Raw genomic sequence first — 21,828 nt, 5'->3', positions numbered from 1 at the left:
GATTAATGAAAACACAATGCACTTTTCAGAAATATATGCACCTAGTGGCAACTGCCTCATTTTTGAAAATACAAGTGTGATCTCATTTTGAGAATGGGAAAAACAACTTAAAGAAAAATTTTCACACAGAATTCACAGCCAGCAGTTTATTATCTATTCTAGTATTTTGGTGTTTTTCAACAACAATTCAGTGTAATGTGAGGTTACACATGAATAAGAGGTAGAGAATGAAACCCCCCTTTCATGGCAGCTTGTGCAAGAGTCACCATCCAATGTGTGTGATATTCTCTGCACAAAAACACCAGAATTCCATTAACTCGCAGCAAGATAAAGGTATTTAGTTAAGAAGCTAATATAATTGCAAAATAGGTAAGTGAAAATTAAACCAAATTGTACCAATTAGTGATTACAACCCAAAAAGTTTAAACTACTAGAAATTTACAAAAATCTAATAACAGAATTTAAATTCCTAGACTAATCTTCTGCTGCATCTTCTTCCTCTGAGCTTTCCTCTTCAGAACCTTCTTCTTCTTCTTCTTCTTCTTCCACTACCTCTTCAAATGGTGGCTGAGGAAAGTGGGTTCTGTATATTGGCATATTCTTGAAAACAGAAGAACGAAGGCACTGGGCATTCTCTGCTAAGTCTGGAGTATGATACATTTCTTCTTTGGTCATTCCCAATTTCTGACCAATATTCAGCATAATACATTCCATTAGCATGACTCCAGCTTTGAGGCTATTATGTAGCTCAGTCTGCCTTTCAGCAAGTTGATTCTGCCCTTCAGCTAGCTGCTTCAGAGTGTCCTTCATCATCATTGGTTTCTCTTTCTTGAATTGTGAAGGAATTGGGGCTGCAGAAGTGCAGGAAACAGTTGCATAAATCTCTTTGATCAGAGCTGCAGAAATGGATGGTGCAGCTCTGATTTTCTCTTGATAATCACCAAACTCTACTCCTGCGTCTTCACAAAGTAGTGTAATTACTGAAGGAAAGGCTAATGAATCCCTTTTTGTCTTCAGTATTCCCAAGATACAGTCGCTTATTACCTCTCCCACATCTATGTAGATGTTGGAGACTATGGCAAAAAGTAGAGCAGCCCTCTTCACAGCTAGTGTGGAGCTATGTTTGACAGGCATGAACGAATTTAAAATAAACATGCTCCATACTTTGGCAAAGGGCAGAAGATTCTTGGTGACAATATGCTTTGGCTTCTTAGATTGGTTGAGCTCCCATGTGGTGCCTGGTTTTCCAATCCTTTCCAGAATTTGCACAAAATCAATATCTGGACTTTCCTTAAACGTTTTGAAGTCCAGCTGTGCAGCATGTTGTGCAGAATTAATTTCCAGCACCCTGTTGATATTTGCTGGTGAGAAGTCAATTCTCATGCCCTTGACCATAGAGCTGAACTTAGGGGTTCCTTTCCCTTTAAACCTCATGGCATTGGCATAGAATTCCTGAGTTATTTCCCTCCAACCCAGGCCAGCTGTTGCACAGAAGAATTCCCAGCCTCTTTTCTTGATTTCCTCTTTGAATTCAGGGTAGTTGTTCCCAGCTATTTGGAATGCTCTGTCAGGAACAATTTTTCTTCTTAGAATATTGGCTCTGAAAAAGTTTTCATGAGCCAAACTTCTGAATCTCGGATCATGTGTGGCTGGTGGTGAGGATCCTGAAGGTACAGCTGTTCTTGGTGGAGGTGATGGTGTAGGTGAGGGTGCAGGTGCAGGAGTTCTGGTTGAAGGTGGTGGAGAAGGTGAGGGTTCAGATATCTGAATAGGTGAAGAGCTTGAGACACCATCAGTTCTGGCCCTTTTTGATGCTGCAGCTTGGAGATTTCTGCTGGATCTTCTTGTTGGTGTCATGGAATATGCAGCTCGCTTCTTCTTAGGGGTGGTAGAAGATGCAGCTTGCTTCTTCCTAGGAGTGGTAGAAGATGCAGCTTGCTTCTTCTTAGGAGGACCCACAGGTGTGTTGAATGAAGTCCTAACCATTTTGGAATTTTCTTGGTTGAGATGCAGAAATGATATTCGAACAAGGAAGAAGAAGCTTCTGTGCATAGTCACTCTTGACAAAAAAAGGAAGCGTTCCAGAGAGTTCATTTTCCCATCTGTCTCTGCGTGATCACTTTTATTAGTAAAAGTGATTGTTCCAGCAGAAAATCTCAAATTGCGTTCTCTGCGTAGCTTCTTTTCTGCAATAAAGTGACTCCTCTCATTAATCAATTACCTCTAAAACCTCAATTAATTAAATTTTCACTCTTGAATCCATCAAATACACATTCTTCACATTGAATGTCAATTCAAGTATCTCAATTATGCCTCAGAAAATCAGATTCAGTGGACTATTCACATACATTATGCAGAAACTTCCAGAAATTGGTAAAATCAGATTATGCAGAATCTGAAACTCTTAACTACACATTCACCTCATCAATTCTCAGATTAAGCAACCAAATACACCTCAGAAACTCAGATTCAGCAATATTTGTGTAGAATTTTTGCAGCATATCAGAAATTTACAGAACAATAATATGCAAAATTCTAAAAACACTATAGAAAGCTTAAACTGGGTTAGAAATGTGAGTTGCCTCTCACAAAGCGCTTCTTTAATGTCACTAGCTTGACATTAGTTGTTCCTCACTCAAGAGGAACCAATTTCAAGCATGATATGTTTCTTGCAAACCCTTCTCCATGATAGATCTTCAATCTTTGGCCATTGACCTTGAATTCCCTTCCTGTTTTCTGATTTTCTATAAGAATTGCTCCAAAGGGAGAGGTCTCCTTTATTAAAAATGGTCCAGACCATCTAGATTTCAATTTCCCTGGAAACAATTTTAATCTTGAATTGAATAACAGCACTTGCTGGCCAGGTCTGAAATCTTTTTGCAGAATGAATTTGTCATGGATTCTCTTGGTTCTTTCTTTGTACAACTTTGCATTCTCATATGCTTGCTGTCTGAATTCCTCCAATTCATGCAGCTGCAGAACTCTCTTCCTTCCAGCACTTGACAGATCGAAATTAAGCCATTTTGTAGTCCAATATGCTCTATGTTCTAGCTCTAGGGGTAGGTGACAGGCCTTTCTAAATACTAACTGATATGGAGACATACCAATTGGAGTTTTAAAAGCAGTTCTGTATGCCCACAATGAATCATCCAGCCTCTTTGACCAATCCTTCCTTAAGCTGTTCATTACTTTCTCCAGAATTTGCTTGATTTCTCTATTTGAAACCTCCACTTGTCCACTTATTTGTGGATGGTATGGAGTAGCAACCTTACGCTTCACACCATATTTCATTAATATAGCTTCAAGATACTTGTTGCAGAAGTGAGTACCTCCATCACTTATTAGCACTCTAGGCACACCAAATCTTGAAAAAATGTTCTTTTCTTATAAAAGAAATCACTACCTTTGCATCATTTGATCTGGTAGGAATTGCTTCTACCCATTTAGACACATAATCTACTGCCACTAGAATGTATTCGTGTGAAAATGATGGGGGAAATGGTCCCATGAAATCAATCCCCCATACATCAAATAGTTCCCTTCTAAGATGTTAGTTAATGGCAGCTCATGTCTTCTTGAGATATTTCCAGTTCTTTGACATTTGTCACAGTTTTCTTCATACCTTTTGGCATCTTTGAAGAGTGTAGGCCAAAAGAAACCTGCTTGCAACACTTTTGCAGCAGTTCTTGAACTTGCATGGTGGCCTCCATATTCTGAATTATGACAATGCCATAATATCTCAACTTGCTCACTTTGTGGAATGCATCTTCTAAGTAACCCATCTACTCCAATTTTGAACAAGTATGGGTCTTCCCACACATAGAATTTGCTGTCATGTAGGAACTTCTTCTTTTGCTGCCAAGTAAACCTCTTTGGTATGAATTGAGTGGCTTTAAAATTTGCAATGCCAGCAAACCAAGGCATGTTATCCACTGCGAACAGCTTTTCATCTGGAAATTCTTCATTTATTTCCAATGATTCAGTGGTTGAACTCTCCAAGGGTAATCTGGATAGGTGGTCAGCAACACTGTTTTCTTTCCCTTTCTTGTCTTTGATCTCTAGCTCAAATTCTTGGAGGAGTAGAATCCATCTTAATAATCTGGGCTTTGCATCCTGTTTTGTCAAGAGATATTTAAGAGCAGCATGATCAGTATATATAATCACTTTTGAACCCATTAAATATGATCTGAACTTATCAAAAGCATATACAACAGCTAAAAGTTCTTTTTCTGTTGTTGTGTAATTCACTTGTGCAGGATTTAACACTTTGCTTGAATAATAGATAGCATGTAATTTCCTATCTTTTCTCTGTCCTAAAACAGCACCCACTGCACTGTCACTTGCATCACACATGAGTTCAAAAGGTAGTTTCCAATCTGGTTTTGCAAGAATAGGTGCAGAAATCAGTTTCTCTTTTAAAACAGAAAATGCATGCAAACAATTATCATCAAATATGAAATCTGCATCCTTTATAAGTAAATTACTCAAGGGTTTAGCAATCTTGGAAAAGTCTTTTATGAATCTTCTATAAAAACCAGCATGTCCTAAAAAACTTCTAACTCCCTTAACATTGACAGGTGGAGGCAATTTACTAATGACTTCTATTTTAGCTTGGTCCACCTCCATTCCCTTCTCTGAAATTTTGTGACCAAGGACAATGCCTTCTTGTACCATGAAATGGCACTTCTCCCAATTTAACACAAGGTTAGTATCTTGACATCTCTGCAAAACAGTGGATAGATTAGCTAAACAATCATCAAAAGAATCACAAAAAACAGAGAAATCATCCATGAACACTTCTATGATGTTTTCTACCAAATTAGAAAAAATAGAAAGCATGCATCTTTGGAAAGTGGCAGGGGCATTACACAAACCAAATGGCATTCTCCTATATGCAAAGACTCCAAATGGACATGTAAATGCAGTTTTCTCTTGATCTAAAGGATCTACAGCTATTTGATTATATCCTGAATACCCATCAAGAAAACAATAAAATGAATGTCCAGCAAGTCTTTCTAGCATTTGATCTGCAAATGGTAGTGGGAAATGATCTTTTCTGGTTGCATCATTTAATTTCCTATAGTCTATGCACATTCTCCATCCACTCACAGTCCTAGTAGGAACAAGTTCATTTTTTTCATTAGGTACAACTGTCATACCACCTTTCTTTGGAACAACTTGGACTGGACTTACCCAATTGCTATCAGAAATTGGGTATATTATTCCTGCATCTAACAGCTTTATGACCTCTTTTTTAACTACCTCTTTCATGGCTGGGTTTAACCTCCTTTGTGGCTACACAACAGGTTTAAAATTCTCTTCAAATAGAATTCTGTGCTTACAAAATGAAGGATTTATACCTTTCAGATCTACAATACTCCATCCAATTGCAGATTTGTGTTCTCTCAAAATTCTGAGCAATTTTTCCTCTTGTTCCTCCTTAAGTTCGTTATTGATGATGACTGAATTTTCATGATTCTCATCCAGAAATGCATACCGCAGGTGTGAAGGGAGTTGTTTCAGTTCTAGCCTTTGCTTTTCCTCTTCTTTATCATCCTTTTCTAGCTTCTCCTTCACTGAATTTTCTGCAGATTTTCGAATTGGCAGAGCTTCTAGTTGCTGTTGCACTTCCTTAATGCATTCTTCATGCAGAAGTTCAGATTTGTTGCTTCCTGCAGATATTATTTCTTCTAACACAGCAAGTTCATCAATTTCATTAATATGGTGTTGTGTAATGAAAGCATCCAGTATATCTACCTTTATACATGTGCTATCTTCAATTGGATATTTTAAAGCTTCAAACACATTAAACACTACCTTCTCATCTTGAACTCTAAGCATAAGTTCACCTTTCTGCACATCTATTAAAGCTCTCCCTGTTGCAAGAAATGGTCTCCCTAGGATCAAAGGAATGTTAGAATCCACCTCCATGTCCAGAATTACAAAATCTGCAGGAAAAATGAACTTGTCAACTTTAACTAATAAATCTTCAACAACTCCATATGGATAAGTGTATGATCTATCAGCTAGCTGCAGTGTAATGTTGGTGGGCTTCACTTCCTCTATGCCAAGTTTCTGCAGAATAGCCAATGGCATCAGATTTATGCTTGCTCCCAAGTCACACAATGCTCTTCCCACAGTGCAGTTTCCTATTTCACAAGGAATGCTAAATGATCCAGGATCTTTCAACTTTTGAGGAAGCTTTCTCTTTAGAATGGCACTGCACTCCTCTGTCAAAGGTACTGTTTTGTCATGCTCTAGCTTCCTTTTTCTGGAAAGTAGTTCTTTCATGAACTTTGCATATGAAGGCATTTGCTCCAAAGCTTCTGCAAAAGGAATGTTAATTTGTAATTTCTTAAAGACATTCATAAACCTTTCAAATTGTTCCTCTTGTTTAGGATTTTGGACTCTTTGAGGATAAGGCAGCCTCTTGTATTTTTCTGGGTCTATTGGCTTACAAGCTTCTTCAAAGAGTTGCTTTTTGGTTTTTCTTTCAGAATTCATGGGAACTTTTTCTTTTTCTTCTGAATGGTCTTTCTTCAATAGCTTAAAATTTCCTTGTTGCAGATCTTGTTCAATGTTTCTTTCTACTGCATCATTCACTTTCTTTTCTGCTGGTTTAGGGCTTGCAACTACAGCTCCACTCCTTGTAGTTATGGCTTGACATTGCTCTTTAGGATTGATTACTGTATTGCTTGGAAATCTTCCTTCATCCCTGCTGGATAATTGTTCAGCTAATTGTCCAATCTGTGTCTCTAGTTTCTTCATGGAAGCTTCTTGGTTTTTGAAGCTTGTTTGAGTTACCTTCATGAATTGCAGCATAGTCTCTTCTATCTCAGTCAACCTCTCATTCATAGGTCTAGAAAATTTCTGATTTCCTTGAGGTTGAGTGGATGAATTCCTCTGAAAATAAGGCTGTTGTGTTGCTGGACCTGCATTAGAAAAAGGCAAATTTGAATTAGAATTCTTTGCAGCAGAATATTGATTATTCCAATTAGAATACTGCTGAGTTCTATTATTCGAAAATTGAAATCCAGGGGGATATGATGGTTGTTGTCTCTGAAAATTATTCATATAATTCACTTGCTCTTGTGCTTCACTTGTGGATGCCTCACATGCACCATTTGCATGGTTTCCTCCACAAAAATCACAACTTAGCTGACTGGTAGGCATACTCCCTGTTTGCAGATTGTTGATTTGTTGTGTTAAGGCAGCTAATTATTCTGAAAACATTTGATTTTGTAGCTGATTTTGTGCAAGAAAAGTTTCCAGAACTTTAGCTTCATGACCAGAGTTTCTTCCTTGATTCCTTGAGTTTGAATTCTGATACATTGAAGATGCCATCATGTCAATAATCCTCTGAGCTTCTTCCAAGGACTTTGTATTTAATGAACCTCCAGCAGCAGCATCAACCATTGTTCTTGTTACTGCATTCATCCCATTATAAAAAGTCTCTAATTGCATCCAATCTGGAATACAATGATGTGGACACCTTCTAAGCAGTTCTTTGTATCTTTCCCATGCTTCATACAATGATTCTCTTTCTTGCTGCACAAAGGATGTAATTTCTCCTCTCAACTTAGTAGCTTTGGATGGAGGGAAGTACTTAGTTAAAAACTTATTCACAAGTTCTGTCCAGGTTGTGATGCTTCCTTGTGGTTGAGCTTGTAACCAACATTTTGCTCTATCTCTCAAGGAAAAAGGAAATAGTCTTAATCTGATAGCTTCTTCACTAACTCCATTCATTCTTATGGTGTCACATAGCTGCAGAAAATTTGAAATATGCAGGTTAGGATCATCAGAATTTCCTCCAGCAAACTGATCCTGTTGGACTAAATGTAGTAGGGCAGGTTTAATCTCAAAATGGTTGGCTTGAATAGTTGGCCTAATTATAGAAGAGTTAAAACCTTGCATGTTAGGAATAGCATAGTCCCCTAATGTTCTAAATCTGTTCTGTTCTTCCATTTCTATTGCTGGATTTGGTTGTCTCAAGGGTGTAGATGTTCTTTTCACTCTAGGATTACTCTGAGATTCTGGAGAATGGACAGCTTCTAACTCACTATCACTCCATATGGCTTTTTCTGCTCTAGACTCTTTTCTCAATCTTCTCAAAGTTATGTCTATGTCAGGATCAAAGACCAGAATTGATTTATTCTTGTTTTTACCAAGCATATACAAATCAGTTGAAGCAAAATTAAACCACAATTGATATTCAGAAATGTACAACAGAATTCATGCACTATCTATCAGTAAAAGCATATAGAAACTTAAATCTAGCAGTTGCAGAGTTGTAAAATCATGTACAAATATGCATAATGACAATTACAACTATAAAGAGCAATGAAAACTGAAATTATGCAGATAACAAAGATGTAAAAATTCTATGCAGCAGACAGAAATATTATGCAGAATATTACACAAGGTGCAGTAAAATTATGCAGAAAGCAATTTGAAAGCAAAGCAACAAATTAAATGCTCAATCTAGTTACTTTTCTACTACTAATGATATTGAAATGCAAAATTCCCCGGCAACGGCGCCAAAAACTTGTTGTTAGCAATCTACACTAGCAAGTGCACTAGGATTGCAGCAAGTGATGAGTAAATTTAAGATCCAAATATCGTCTCCACAGGGAATTTATATTCAAGTATCACTTCATAGAATTATAACCATTTAAGCTTTTTTGAAATTGTAAGGAGAGTGGTAACATCTAATAACAGCAAACTGGAACAATTAAAAGTAAAATGAACTTGTAGAAAACAAGACAATGAACACAGAGTTATGTGATAACAGAGGGAGAAACCATAGCTAGGGAATTGCTTCACCAAAACTCCAATGTTTAATCAATAAAGTTCTGAATTAACAAGCAATTGGAAAGAGTGACAATCAGTTTCACTTTATACTATTCAGAGGTTAATTCCTTAACTCAGTGAACCTAACATTCAATTAAACCATTCTAATTCCTTAGATCTAATTCAATTTAATGTTGCTTTAAGTGTAAGAAACCAAAAGATTGCAAGATCAAAGTTCCTTATCCCTAAGAAAACTAAAATCTCGGTGATTGGTTCAGATCTGAAGAACAAATTCAATTTCCATTGACAAAGGTTCCTCTGAATTTAGTTAATCAAATTTCCATTCAATTCACACGTGAAGTTCAGAATCAATCACTCAATGTATTCCAAAGCTTGAAATCCAGATCCAAATCAATTCAACATGTTCATTTCAGATCTACAATCCCTAACTATGAACGAATTACACAGCCATGGCAGCAGAAGAAGAAAAAGAAAGAGAAGAAGAAACTCAAAAACGCCATGGAAGCTTGCTCCACTCCAATTCCTCTTCGTGAAGCTCCAAGATCTGAATCCCCACTCCTCTCTCTCACTTCCTCTAACCAGAAACTAACTAAAAAAACTGAAAATGAACAGAATCCCCCTTTTTCCGGATCGCTTCTGGTATTTATAAAATTTCCCAGATTTTCACGTTATCACTTTTATGAGAAATAGTAGTTACGCAGAGAGTTTTTGGTTGCGCGTTAACACTTTTCCCAGAAATAGTGGCCACACGCATTTTCCTGATATTGAGAGCTCTCTGGAACTATCACTCTTGATGATAAAAGTGACAACGCAGAGCCAAGGTAGTTGCGCGTTATCACTTTTTCTGATAAAAGTGACTACGCGCAGCTCGCCAAGTTGAAGACTCTCTGGAACGATCACTTTTGATGACAATAGTGGTAACGCCCAGGCTTCACTTCTTCTTTGAGCTCTGAAGTGATCACTTTCACTGACAATAGTGATCACGCCCAGTCTGCAATTTCTTATTCTTGAGTTTTTGGAGTCCAGACTTGCTTCTTTCCTCTTCCTTGTCATCAAACTTCCATGAATATGATCCTTGCTCAATTTATTCCTACAAAAACAAGATTAAAAACTTAATTCCTAAGCAAAAATTTCACAATTGCTAAAATAACTACATATGTAAACAAAATTCAATTCCTTCTTTTTTTCTAAGTTTTTCTGCTTTCTTTATACAGTTTTCTTATCATTTGTGTTAGAATTATACTAAAATATCAGTCAAAATATGGATTCATCAGTAACACAGCACCAAAGGGAGATACTTCCTTTACCATAAAAGGTCCTGACCATCTAGACTTGAGTTTTCCAGGGAACAACTTCAATCTAGAGTTGAATAGTAGAACTAGCTGCCCTGGTCTGAATTCTCTCTGCAGGATGAATCTGTCATGTATTCTTTTAGTCCTTTCTTTATACAGTTTTGCATTTTCATATGCAATTTGTCTGAATTCCTCTAGTTCATGTAGCTGTAACACTCTCTTTTCTCCAGCCTTGGTTGAATCAAAATTCAGCCATTTAGTAGCCCAATATGCTTTATGTTTAAGTTCCACAGGAAGATGACATGATTTCCCAAACACTAATTGATATGGTGACATACCAATTGGTGTTTTGAATGCAGTTCTGTATGCCCATAATGTATCATCAAGCTTCCTTAACCAATCTTTTCTTGAGTTACTGACTACTTTCTCTAAGATCTTCTTGATTTCTCTATTTGAAATTTCCACTTGTCCGCTTGTTTGAGGATGATAAAGAGTTGCTACTCTGTGTTTTACTCCATACTTATTCAAAACATTATCAAGGTATTTATTGCAGAAGTGTGATCCTCCATCACTAATCAGAATTCTTGGCACTCCAAATCTTGAAAAAATGTTTTTCTTTATGAAGGAAATCACCACTTTGGCTTCGTTTGTTCTGGTTGGTATAGCTTCCACCCATTTAGACACATAATCCACTGCCACAAGTATGTATTCATAAGAAAAAGAAGTTGGAAAGGGTCTCATAAAGTCTATTCCCCATACATCAAACAGTTCCACCTCCAAGATATTGTTCAAAGGCATCTCATGTCTTTTGGAAATGTTACCAACTCTTTGGCATTTATCACAGTTTTCTACATAAATTTTTGCATCTCTGAACAACGTAGGCTAGAAAAATCTTGCTTGTAATACTTTGGCAGCTATTCTTGATCCACCATGATGGCCTCCATAATCTGAATTGTGGCAATGCCATAGGATATCAGCTTGTTCTTTATGTGGAATACATCTTCTCAAAATGCCATCTACTCCAATTTTGAATAGATGAGGATCTTCCCAAATATAGAACTTGCTGTCATGAAGAAATTTCGTTCTTTGCTGCCAATTCATTCTCTTTGGAATGTGCTGAGTGGCCTTAAAATTCGCTATATCAGCAAACCAAGGTAATTCATCCACAGTTAGTAGCTTTTCATCAGGAAATTCTTCATTAATATCCAAATAATATGATGGAAATGTGTCCAATGGAATTCTGGATAGATGGTCTGCAACACCATTCTCTTTTCCTTTCTTATCTCGAATTTCTAACTCAAATTCTTGAAGTAGTAGAATCCATCTCAGCAGTCTTGGTTTAGCATCCTGCTTAGAAAACAAATATTTCAGAGTAGCATGGTCAGTATATACCACAACCTTGGACCCTACTAAATAAGACCTGAATTTATCAAAAGCAAATACTATAGCAAGCAACTCTTTTTCAGTGGTTGTGTAATTAATCTGTGCAGAGTTTAGGACTCTACTAGCATAGTAAATCACATGTAGTCTTTTATCTTTTCTTTGTCCTAATACAGCACCCACTGCATTGTCACTTGCATCACACATTAGCTCAAATGGTACAGTCCAGTCAGGTTTAACAAGAATTGGAGCAGAAATCAGTTTTTCTTTTAAAACAGTAAAAGCATGCATACAAGATTCATCAAATACAAATGCTGCATCCTTTACAAGCAAGTCACTCAGAGGTTTGGCAATTTTAGAAAAATTTTTAATGAACCTCCTATAAAACCCAACATGGCCTAAGAAACTTCTAATTTCTTTCAGATTCACAGGTGGAGGTAATTTACTAATCACTTCTATTTTAGCTTGATCAACCTTCATCCCTCTAATTGAAATCTTATGGCCAAGCACTATTCCTTCTTGCACCATAAAGTGACATTTCTCCCAATTTAACACCAAGTTGGTGTCTTGACATCTCTGCAAAACAATGGACAAATTAGATAAACAATCATCAAATGAATTCCCAAAAATAGAAAAATCGTCCATGAATACCTCAATTATTTTCTCAACCAAGTCAGAAAAAATAGCTAACATGCACCTTTGAAATGTAGCTGGAGCATTACACAGCCCAAAAGGCATTCTTCTATATGCAAATATTCCAAAGGGACAAGTAAAAGCAGTTCTTTCTTGATCAATTAGATCTATAGCAATTTGGTTATAGCTAGAATATCCATCTAAAAAGCAGTAAAATGCATGTCCAGCTAACCTTTCTAGCATTTGGTCTGCAAAAGGTAGAGGAAAATGATCTTTTCTGGTTGCATCGTTCAGCTTTCTATAATCTATACACATCCTCCATCCTGTGACAGTCCTTGTGGGTATCAACTCATTCTTTTCATTTGGTACTACAGTCATTCCACCCTTTTTAGGTACCACTTGCATAGGACTTACCCAATTGTTGTCTGAAATAGGATATATGATCCCTGCATCTAATAGTTTAATGACTTCCTTCCTTACCACTTCCTTCATGGCAGGGTTTGATCTTCTTTGAGGCTGCATAATTGGTTTAAAATTTTCTGCAGATAAAATTCTATGCTTACAAAAGGATGGATTTATACCTTTCAAATATGAGATGTTCCACCCTATTGCTGATTTATGGGTTCTCAAAATTCTCAACAACTTCTCCTCCTCTTCTTCCTTGAGTTCATTGCTTATGATAACTGGATTTTCATGTTTATGATCCAAGAATGCATATCTCAAGTGAGATGGAAGTTGCTTTAATTCCAGCTTCTGACTTTTCTCTTCTTCTCCTTCATTTTTCAACTCCTCTTTGATTGATTCTTCTGCAGGTAGAGTTTTCAATTGCTGCTCCATTTCAAATACGTTTTCATCTTCAAAATGGAGAGATTTAGTATTTCCTGCAGGTATGGTTTCTCTCAACACAGAAATTTCATCAAATCTATTGAAAGAACAAGGAGTGATCATAGAATCCAATGTATCTACTCTCATACATGTGTTATCATCAATTGGATATTTCAAAGCTTCAAATACATTAAATATTACCTTTTCCTCTTGAACTCTAAGCATTAACTCTCCTTTTTGCACATCAATGAGAGCTCGTCCAGTTGCAAGGAAAGGTCTGCCCAAGATTAATGGTATGTTTGCATCTACCTCCATGTCCAATATGACAAAATCTGCAGGAAAAATAAATTTGTCAACCTTAACCAACAAATCCTCTACTACTCCATATGGATAAGTATATGATCTATCAGCTAATTGCAATGTAATGTTGGTTGGTTTCACTTGTTCTATCCCCAATTTCTTCATAATGGCTAATGGCATCAAATTAATGCTTGCCCCCAAATCACACAATGCTTTTCCCAAAGTACAATTTCCTATTTCACAAGGTATGCTAAAGGATCCTGGGTCTTTTAATTTTTGAGGAAGTTTTCTTCTAAGAATAGCACTGCACTCCTCTGTCAAGGGTACAGTCTTATCATGTTCTAACTTCCTTTTCTTGGAGAGTAGTTCCTTCATGAATTTGGTATAAGATGGCATTTGCTCCAAAGCTTCAGCAAATGGGATGTTAATTTGCAGCTTTTTGAACACGTTTAGAGACCTCTCAAACTGCTCCTCTTGCTTAGGATTTTGTAATCTTTGAGGATAAGGCAGTCTCTTATATTTTTCTGGATCAATTGGCTTGTAAGTGTCCTCAAATAATTGCTTCTTTGTCTTTCTTTCAGGACTTTTATGAACTTCTTCATTCTTTTCTGAATGTTCTCTCTTTAGTAGCTTGAAGTTCCCTTGCTGCAATTCGTCTTTTAAATCTCTTTCCTCTGCTGCATTTTCTACTTGCTTTTCTGCTGCAACATTATTTAGTTTCTTTTCAGCTGGTTTTGGACTGGCTACAACAGCTCTACTTCTTGTAACTATAGCTCGACATTGTTCCTTTGGATTCACCACTGTGTTGCTTGGAAATCTTCCTTCATCTCTGCTTGTTAATTGTTCAGCCAGCTGTCCAATTTGAGTTTCTAACTTCTTCATAGAAGCTTCTTGATTCTTGATGCTGGATTGAGTGACTTTCATGAATTGTAACATTGTTTTCTCAATCTCGTTCATTCTTTCACTCATTGGTCTAGCTGAATGTTGACTTCTTTGAGGTTGAGTAGAAGAATTTCCTTGAAAGTACTGTTGTTGTTGGTGATTTCCTGCATTTGAAAATGGAAGAGATGTATTAGTGCTTTTCATTGCAGAATTCTGAGGATTCCATTTATAAAATTGTTGATTCCTATTATTAGAATACTGAAATCCAGGAGGAAATGATTGTTGAGATAAGATTGTTGCTGTCTTTGATAATTCCCCATATAATTGACTTGCTCTTGTGGTTCAGGGGTAGGTACATCACATGCACCATTAGCATGATTCCCTCCACAAAAATCGCATGTCAACTGACTTGTTACCACATTTCCAGTCTGCAAATTATCAATTTGCTGAGTCAAAGCTGCTATTTGATCAGAAAATAATTGGTTCTGCAGCTGATTCTGTGCAAGAAAAGTTTCCATCATCTTTGCTTCATATTCATTGCCTCTTCTTGTATTCCTCAAGTTGGAATTCTGATACATGGATAAGGCCATCATCTCAATGATTTTTTGGGCTTCTTCCAAGGATTTCATGCTCAAAGATCCTCCTGCAGTTGCATCAATCATAGTTCTAGTTACTACATTCATTCCATTATAAAAAGTTTCTAGCTGCATCCATTCTGGAATACAATGATGTGGGCATCTTCTCAGCAATTCTTTATATCTTTCCCATGCTTCATAAAGTGATTCTCCTTCCTGCTGCACAAAAGATGTTATTTCCCCTCTCAGCTTAGTAGCTTTTGAGGGAGGAAAATATTTTGTTAGAAATTTATTCACAAGTTCAGTCCATGTGGTGATACTTCCCTGAGGCTGTGCTTGTAACCAACATTTGGCTTTGTCTCTTAAAGAAAATGGAAATAGCCTTAGTCTTATAGCATCTTCACTTACTTCATTCATCCTTACAGTATCACACAACTGCAGAAAATTAGAAATATGCAGATTAGGATCATCAGAAATTCCACCAGAAAATTGATCCTGCTGCACTAGATGAAGTCAGGCTGGTTTTATCTCAAAATGATTGGCTTGAATGGTTGGTCTAACAATTGAAGAATTATAGCCTTGCATATCTGGAATTGCATAATCTCCTAGTGTTCTCATTCTATGTTGTTCTGCCATTTCAACTTTTGGAGTTGGTTGTCTAAAAGGTGAATGTTTCCTATTTGCAAAAGGAGTGACTTGAAAATTCTGGAGAATGTATAACCTCTAGATCACTGTCACTTCCTAAAGATCTCTCTGCTCTAGTCTCTTTTCTTAATCTCCTAAGAGTTCTATCAATGTCAGGATCAAAGACAAGAGTAGATTTATTTTTGTTTTTGCCACGCATATACAACTAAATACAGATATAGTATAATGAAAACAGAAAACTGCACATGTAATGTAATATTTGTAGAAAATTTAAAGAAACAAATGCTCAATCTAGTTATTTTCCTATTACTAATGATATTGAAACAAATTATTCCCCGGTAACGGCGCCAAAAACTTATTACTTTTACAACTGCTGTTGCACTGAAAGTAAACTGACTAGCAAGTGTACTAGTGTTGTTGTAGCAAGTTATAAAAAATCTTAGAATCAAATTGAGTTCCAAGTATCGTCCTCAGGGAATAAAGTTCTCAATTACCACTTCACAAGATCATAATTAGTTGAGCTTTACAAATTTCAGATGGATTTGGTATGAATGTATCAAAAATGAAATTAGAAAGTAAAACAAAACAGTTAGTACAAAAGTATATAGTAAACAGATGTAGAAAAAGTAGTTAGGAAATTGTTTCACCAAAACTTCAACATTGAATCAATAAAGTTCTGAACTTTCAAGCATTTAGATGGAATGACAATCAGTTTCACGTTATATTAATCAAAGGACAATCCCTTGCCTCAATGAATCTAACATCTAATCAAATCACTCTAATCCCTTAGATCTAATCCAATCAAATGCTGCATTAAGTTTGAGAAACCAAAAGATTGCAAGATTAAGATATCTTATCCCTAAGAAACCAATAACCTTGGCAATTAATTCAGATCTGAGAAACAAATTCAATTCCCATTGATAAGGGTTCCTCTATGATTAGTTGATCAAATTTCTATTCAATCACTACTTTAACAGTAGAATCAATCACTCAATCCAATCCAAAACTCAAAGTTCAGATCCAAAATCAATTCAACATTTCTATTTCAGATTCACAATTCCTAACCACAAAGAGTTTAAGCAAACATTACAAAAAGAGAAGAGAAGAGAAGAGGAGAAGAGAATGAACAAAGAAGAAACATCTTCAAGCCAATCTCCAATTTGATTCCTCAAGAAATGAAGCTTGGTGTTCGTCCTCAATCTCCCTCTCTGACTCTCTCAACAACAAAAACAAATGGAAAATGAAAAATGAACAAAAAACTCTCTAAATTCCTGAGCTAACTACCTTTTATAGAATTCCCACTCTGCTGGCGTGATCACTTTTTTCAGCAACAGTAATCACGCAGAGGCTAATTCTTCATTTCCACTTGCGCGTGTTCACTTTTGCTGGTGATAGTAGCCACGCGCACTTCAAAGTGTTCACTTTTGTTGAAAATAGTAGCCACGCAGAAGCTTCCCTTACTAATGTCATCCGCGTGTTCACTTCTGCTAGAAATAGTAAACACGCAGAAGCTACCTTCTTGCGCGTGTTCACTTTTGTGGATAATAGTGAACACGCACAGCTATTCTTCTTGGAGGACTCTCTGGAACGCTCACTTTTTCCAGAAAAAGTGATTACGCAGAAGCTTTTCTCATTGCAACCTCTCTGGAACGATCACTTTTGCCAGTAAAAGTGATTACGCAGAAGCTCTTCTTCATTTTATGGTTTTGGAGTGATCACTTTCACCAGCGAAAGTGATCACTGTGAGGCTGTTCTTCAATTATCAACTTCTTTCCTCCAATTTTTGCTACTTTTCTTTTATTTTTCCTTTGATCATCCAATCCTCATGAACTTAGCTCAGAATTCCCTACAAAAGCATACTTGAAATGTCACTTTTTACATAAAAAATCAATGAATTTTAAAATAACTATGTTTAAAAGTGACATGCAACATTTTATTATTTTTTTAAGGGTTTTCTACTATTTCTAGCATGTTTTCTTTATTAATTGCACTAAAAACTATTGTAAAATACTAGTAAAATATGGATTCATCATTAATACCCTACCTTCCAGGAATGAAACTAGTTTAACTGGTAGAAATAATAAGGTATGTAACATCCTACTTTTTAAATTTTGGAAAATAAATAATAATTTATAACAAATATTTCTTAATTAAAACTAATTTAAATCTTTTCCAACTTCAAATCCAAGAATAAATTGGTTTTTGTCCTAAATCAGGTATTCTCAAATGTGAGAAATCCAAAACTTTCTCTTTCAAACATATTTACGATTAATTTAAGCAATAAATGAATCATAATCTAAGTGTAATTGGATAATATTACCAAATTAAAATAACATAAAGTTATAGACCCTGAATTTAAATTATATATTTATATGCATGAAAACATCCTCTTTACAAACTATTAACCAAAATATATATACAATGTAAAATATTTAATTACAAAATGATCATAAACAACATTTTCTAAGAGCAGTTCTGATCCATGCCCAAATGCTGAGAGTTTGTTCCTAACCATCGTTTCTGTTACCTAAAATATTTTGTAAGGATGAGTTCCTTTCTTATCATTAAAATATAACAAGTATAATTTTTATATTAAAAAAAAATATATTTTACCATCCATATGCAAAATGAATATATTAATTTACTTGAAAAATAATCTCCCTATCATATTCTCTTAACATTTATAAAATATCTGGTCATTAATCCTATTCAAAATACACCAATTGTAACACCTTAATTTTAATTTTCAATTTAATAAGGATTTCACAAATTCGAATAGCCAATTTTTATAAAAATACTTCAAAATAAGGGAAGGGTTACAAATTAATATCAAATGACTGCTACAAGACTAGTTCAATTACAACAATTTCAAAATAAAAGCTAAGTTCTATAGCAGTCCATCCATCCCTTCACTGAGTCTGGTGCTGATCGTCTTGATTACCTGAAAAACGAATGTAAGGGTGAGTACTCTACACTACCCAAAAACACACAATCAACGTAGAGTCTCACCTCCAGCACATTTCCAACATATTGAACAATACAATCACAAGTAGTATTTCACATCCATAAGTACAAAACACAAATCCACACATACACACACTAGCCACCTCATTATAGTACTGTGATCACAGATTCTCACCATGAATGGCCGCTGGTTACCCTCGCCTCACGGATACCACGTGGGCAGTCATGGGTTGCTCAACAAGGGTAATGGTTAGAGGTCTAGTCAGGAAGAGAGTATGTGGCCCGTGGTGCACTCGTTCTGCAGTCGGTGTCACCACCACTCTCTCCTCCCCAAGGTATTCCTACCGTCCTCATCTTCCACACCCCAGTGTATCGCTGAACCATTCATAGCACATTACAACGACGTTAATTGATAAATCCATATTTTGACTGATATTTTAGCATAATTCTAACACAAATGATAAGAAAACTGTATAAAGAAAGCAGAAAAACTTAGAAAAAGAGAAGGAATTGAATTTTGTTTACATATGTAGTTATTTTAGCAATTATGAAATTTTTGCTTAGGAATTAAGTTTTTAATCTTGTTTTTGTAGGAATAAATTGAGCAAGGATCATATTCATGGAAGTTTGATGACAAGGAAGAGGAAAGAAGCAAGTCTGGACTCCAAAAACTCAAGAATAAGAAATTACAGACTGGGCGTGATCACTATTGTCAGTGAAAGTGATCACTTCAGAGCTCAAAGAAGAAGTGAAGCCTGGGCGTTACCACTATTGTCATCAAAAGTGATCGTTCCAGAGAGTCTTCAACTTGGCGAGCTGCGCGTAGTCACTTTTATCAGAAAAAGTGATAACGCGCAACTACCTTGGCTCTGCGTTGTCACTTTTATCATCAAGAGTGATAGTTCCAGAGAGCTCTCAATATCAGGAAAATGCGCGTGGCCACTATTTCTGAGAAAAGTGTTAACGCGCAACCAAAAACTCTCTGTGTAACTACTATTTCTCATAAAAGTGATAACGTGAAAATCTGGGAAATTTTATAAATACCAGAAGCGATCCGGAAAAAGGGGGATTCTGTTCATTTTCAGTTTTTTTAGTTAGTTTCTGGTTAGAGGAAGTGAGAGAGAGGAGTGGGGATTCAGATCTTGGAGCTTCACGAAGAGGAATTGGAGTGGAGCAAGCTTCCATGGCGTTTCTGAGTTTCTTCTTCTCTTCTTCTCTTTCTTTTTCTTCTTCTGCTGCCATGGTTGTGTAATTCGTTCATAGTTAGGGATTGTAGATCTGAAATGAACATGTTGAATTGATTTGGATCTGGATTTCAAGCTTTGGAATAGATTGAGTGATTGATTCTGAACTTCACGTGTGAATTGAATGGAAATTTGATTAACTAAATTCAGAGGAACCTTTGTCAATGGAAATTGAATTTGTTCTTCAGATCTGAACCAATCACCGAGATTTTAGTTTTCTTAGGGATAAGGAACTTTGATCTTGCAATCTTTTGGTTTCTTACACTTAAAGCAACATTAAATTGAATTAGATCTAAGGAATTAGAATGGTTTAATTGAATGTTAGGTTCACTGAGTTAAGGAATTAACCTCTGAATAGTATAAAGTGAAACTGATTGTCACTCTTTCCAATTGCTTGTTAATTCAGAACTTTATTGATTAAACATTGGAGTTTTGGTGAAGCAATTCCCTAGCTATGGTTTCTCCCTCTGTTATCACATAACTCTGTGTTCATTGTCTTGTTTTCTACAAGTTCATTTTACTTTTAATTGTTCCAGTTTGCTGTTATTAGATGTTACCACTCTCCTTACAATTTCAAAAAAGCTTAAATGGTTATAATTCTATGAAGTGATACTTGAATATAAATTCCCTGTGGAGACGATATTTGGATCTTAAATTTACTCATCACTTGCTGCAATCCTAGTGCACTTGCTAGTGTAGATTGCGAACAACATTAATTGATAGCATGCATTATTTGTGCACATTTTCAATCCTTTAGAGTGTGTAAATTACCTTTCATGTTCCCTTATTTCACAAATTATGGCATTTCCTAGTTAATTGGATGATAGGAACTAAATTTTAATTAATGTCTAAATTCTGTTTTCAGACCTGCACTCACTGTTTTGATCGTAACTTTTTCCACAGATGTTCGTTCGGTCTGATTCTAGTTGCATTGGATTTCTCATTTTCTGGGCTATAAAATTCATGTGCAGATCGTCCAAATTAAAGCTGATTTCTATTTTCTATGAATTTTTAAAGTTAGGAAAATTGTGCAGGAATTTTTGTATTCGAATTTTGTTCTTGTAATTTCATTTCATTTGTATTAACATTTAATTAGCTTGTAATTTGGGCTGTTTAATCACACTTGTGGGCCCTTCCTTTTAGTGTTGGATCTGATCATAAGTGGTGCCTATTAATATATTAGAGGCTCCACTTTGAAAACGGTTTTTGTTTTTTGTTTTTGTTTTGACACACTTTTAAAATTCGGTTTTGGCTCCTAAAATTCTCTCTCGAATTCTCTCTCTTCTCTTGGTGTGACTTTTCGTCTTCTTCTCTCTTCTTCTTTCTTCTTGACTTGGCTGAGCATTGGATTCAATGGAAGGCTAGGCTTCTTGGATTGATACACAAGGAATAGGGAATTGCAAGGAAGATTCAGAGTGGCTCCAAGTTTGAATTCTCTTTTCTCCTCTTCTATTTTGTTTTTCAAGATATTGATAACGTTTGGGGATAGGAATTGAATTGACTTGAATTGCGATTGTAGTTTGATTCATGAAATTGAATTAGATTGATAGATCTATTAGTCAAATTCGTAATCTAGTTTATTAGCAAATTCGATTGAATTAGTTAATGGATTAGATGTTCAAATTAGGGAAACAATGAAGGATGTTGTTTGCATGAACCTATGACTTGTGGATCAATTAATTCTCATTAGATTTCTCTTTTATTCCAGAATTTTATGCGTTTGATCAGATTATTCTTAAACTCTCAAAATTCCCCAATCTTTTGTTTCATTTTAACAATTCGGCAAAGAAGAATTAGATACAAACGTGTCCTCGAGAATTCGACCTTGGTTGACATTATTCTACAAATAATTGCGAAAACATTGTGCATTTGATAAGTGTTCGACAAAGCTATATCATTAATACGCCTATTCACACATATATTCCATTCACACATGCAATAATCATGCTTACACACGGCACACAGCTCACATTGTATTCAAATACACGGCACTAGGCCCACGTTCATTTCACATCACACAGCACATAGCCAATATTCATCTATATTACACCACATTTACATACAATCCACATCCATCAAGTTCGGGTCAACACACATAATGTTCACATATCACGGCATATGGCCCACATTATATTTTTTAGCAATTTCCTACCCACTAACTCAGCCACAACACAATATCAAGCAAAATAACAACAATTCATGCACAAAAGAGTAGGATAAAGTCCTCCCTTACCTCGAATTGAAGACCCACACTCGGATTTGACCATGGACGTGCTT

The 21,828-nt window shown here is 35.9% G+C and overlaps 2 non-coding genes across 2 annotated transcripts; both read left to right on the top strand.

The window, feature by feature from the left end:
- Positions 1-7,474: 7,474 nt before the first annotated feature.
- On the top strand, positions 7,475-7,581 carry LOC113848611. Its single transcript, XR_003501875.1, has one exon. It is a non-coding gene; the product is annotated as a small nucleolar RNA R71 (small nucleolar RNA).
- Positions 7,582-14,843: 7,262 nt separating this feature from the next.
- On the top strand, positions 14,844-14,950 carry LOC113848567. Its single transcript, XR_003501831.1, has one exon. It is a non-coding gene; the product is annotated as a small nucleolar RNA R71 (small nucleolar RNA).
- Positions 14,951-21,828: the final 6,878 nt, after the last annotated feature.

Source organism: Abrus precatorius, unplaced genomic scaffold (genome assembly GCF_003935025.1).
Source record: "Abrus precatorius isolate BTA unplaced genomic scaffold, Abrus_2018 Scaffold8, whole genome shotgun sequence".
NCBI lineage: Eukaryota > Viridiplantae > Streptophyta > Magnoliopsida > Fabales > Fabaceae > Abrus > Abrus precatorius.
This window is presented reverse-complemented; position numbering and strand designations above follow the sequence as displayed.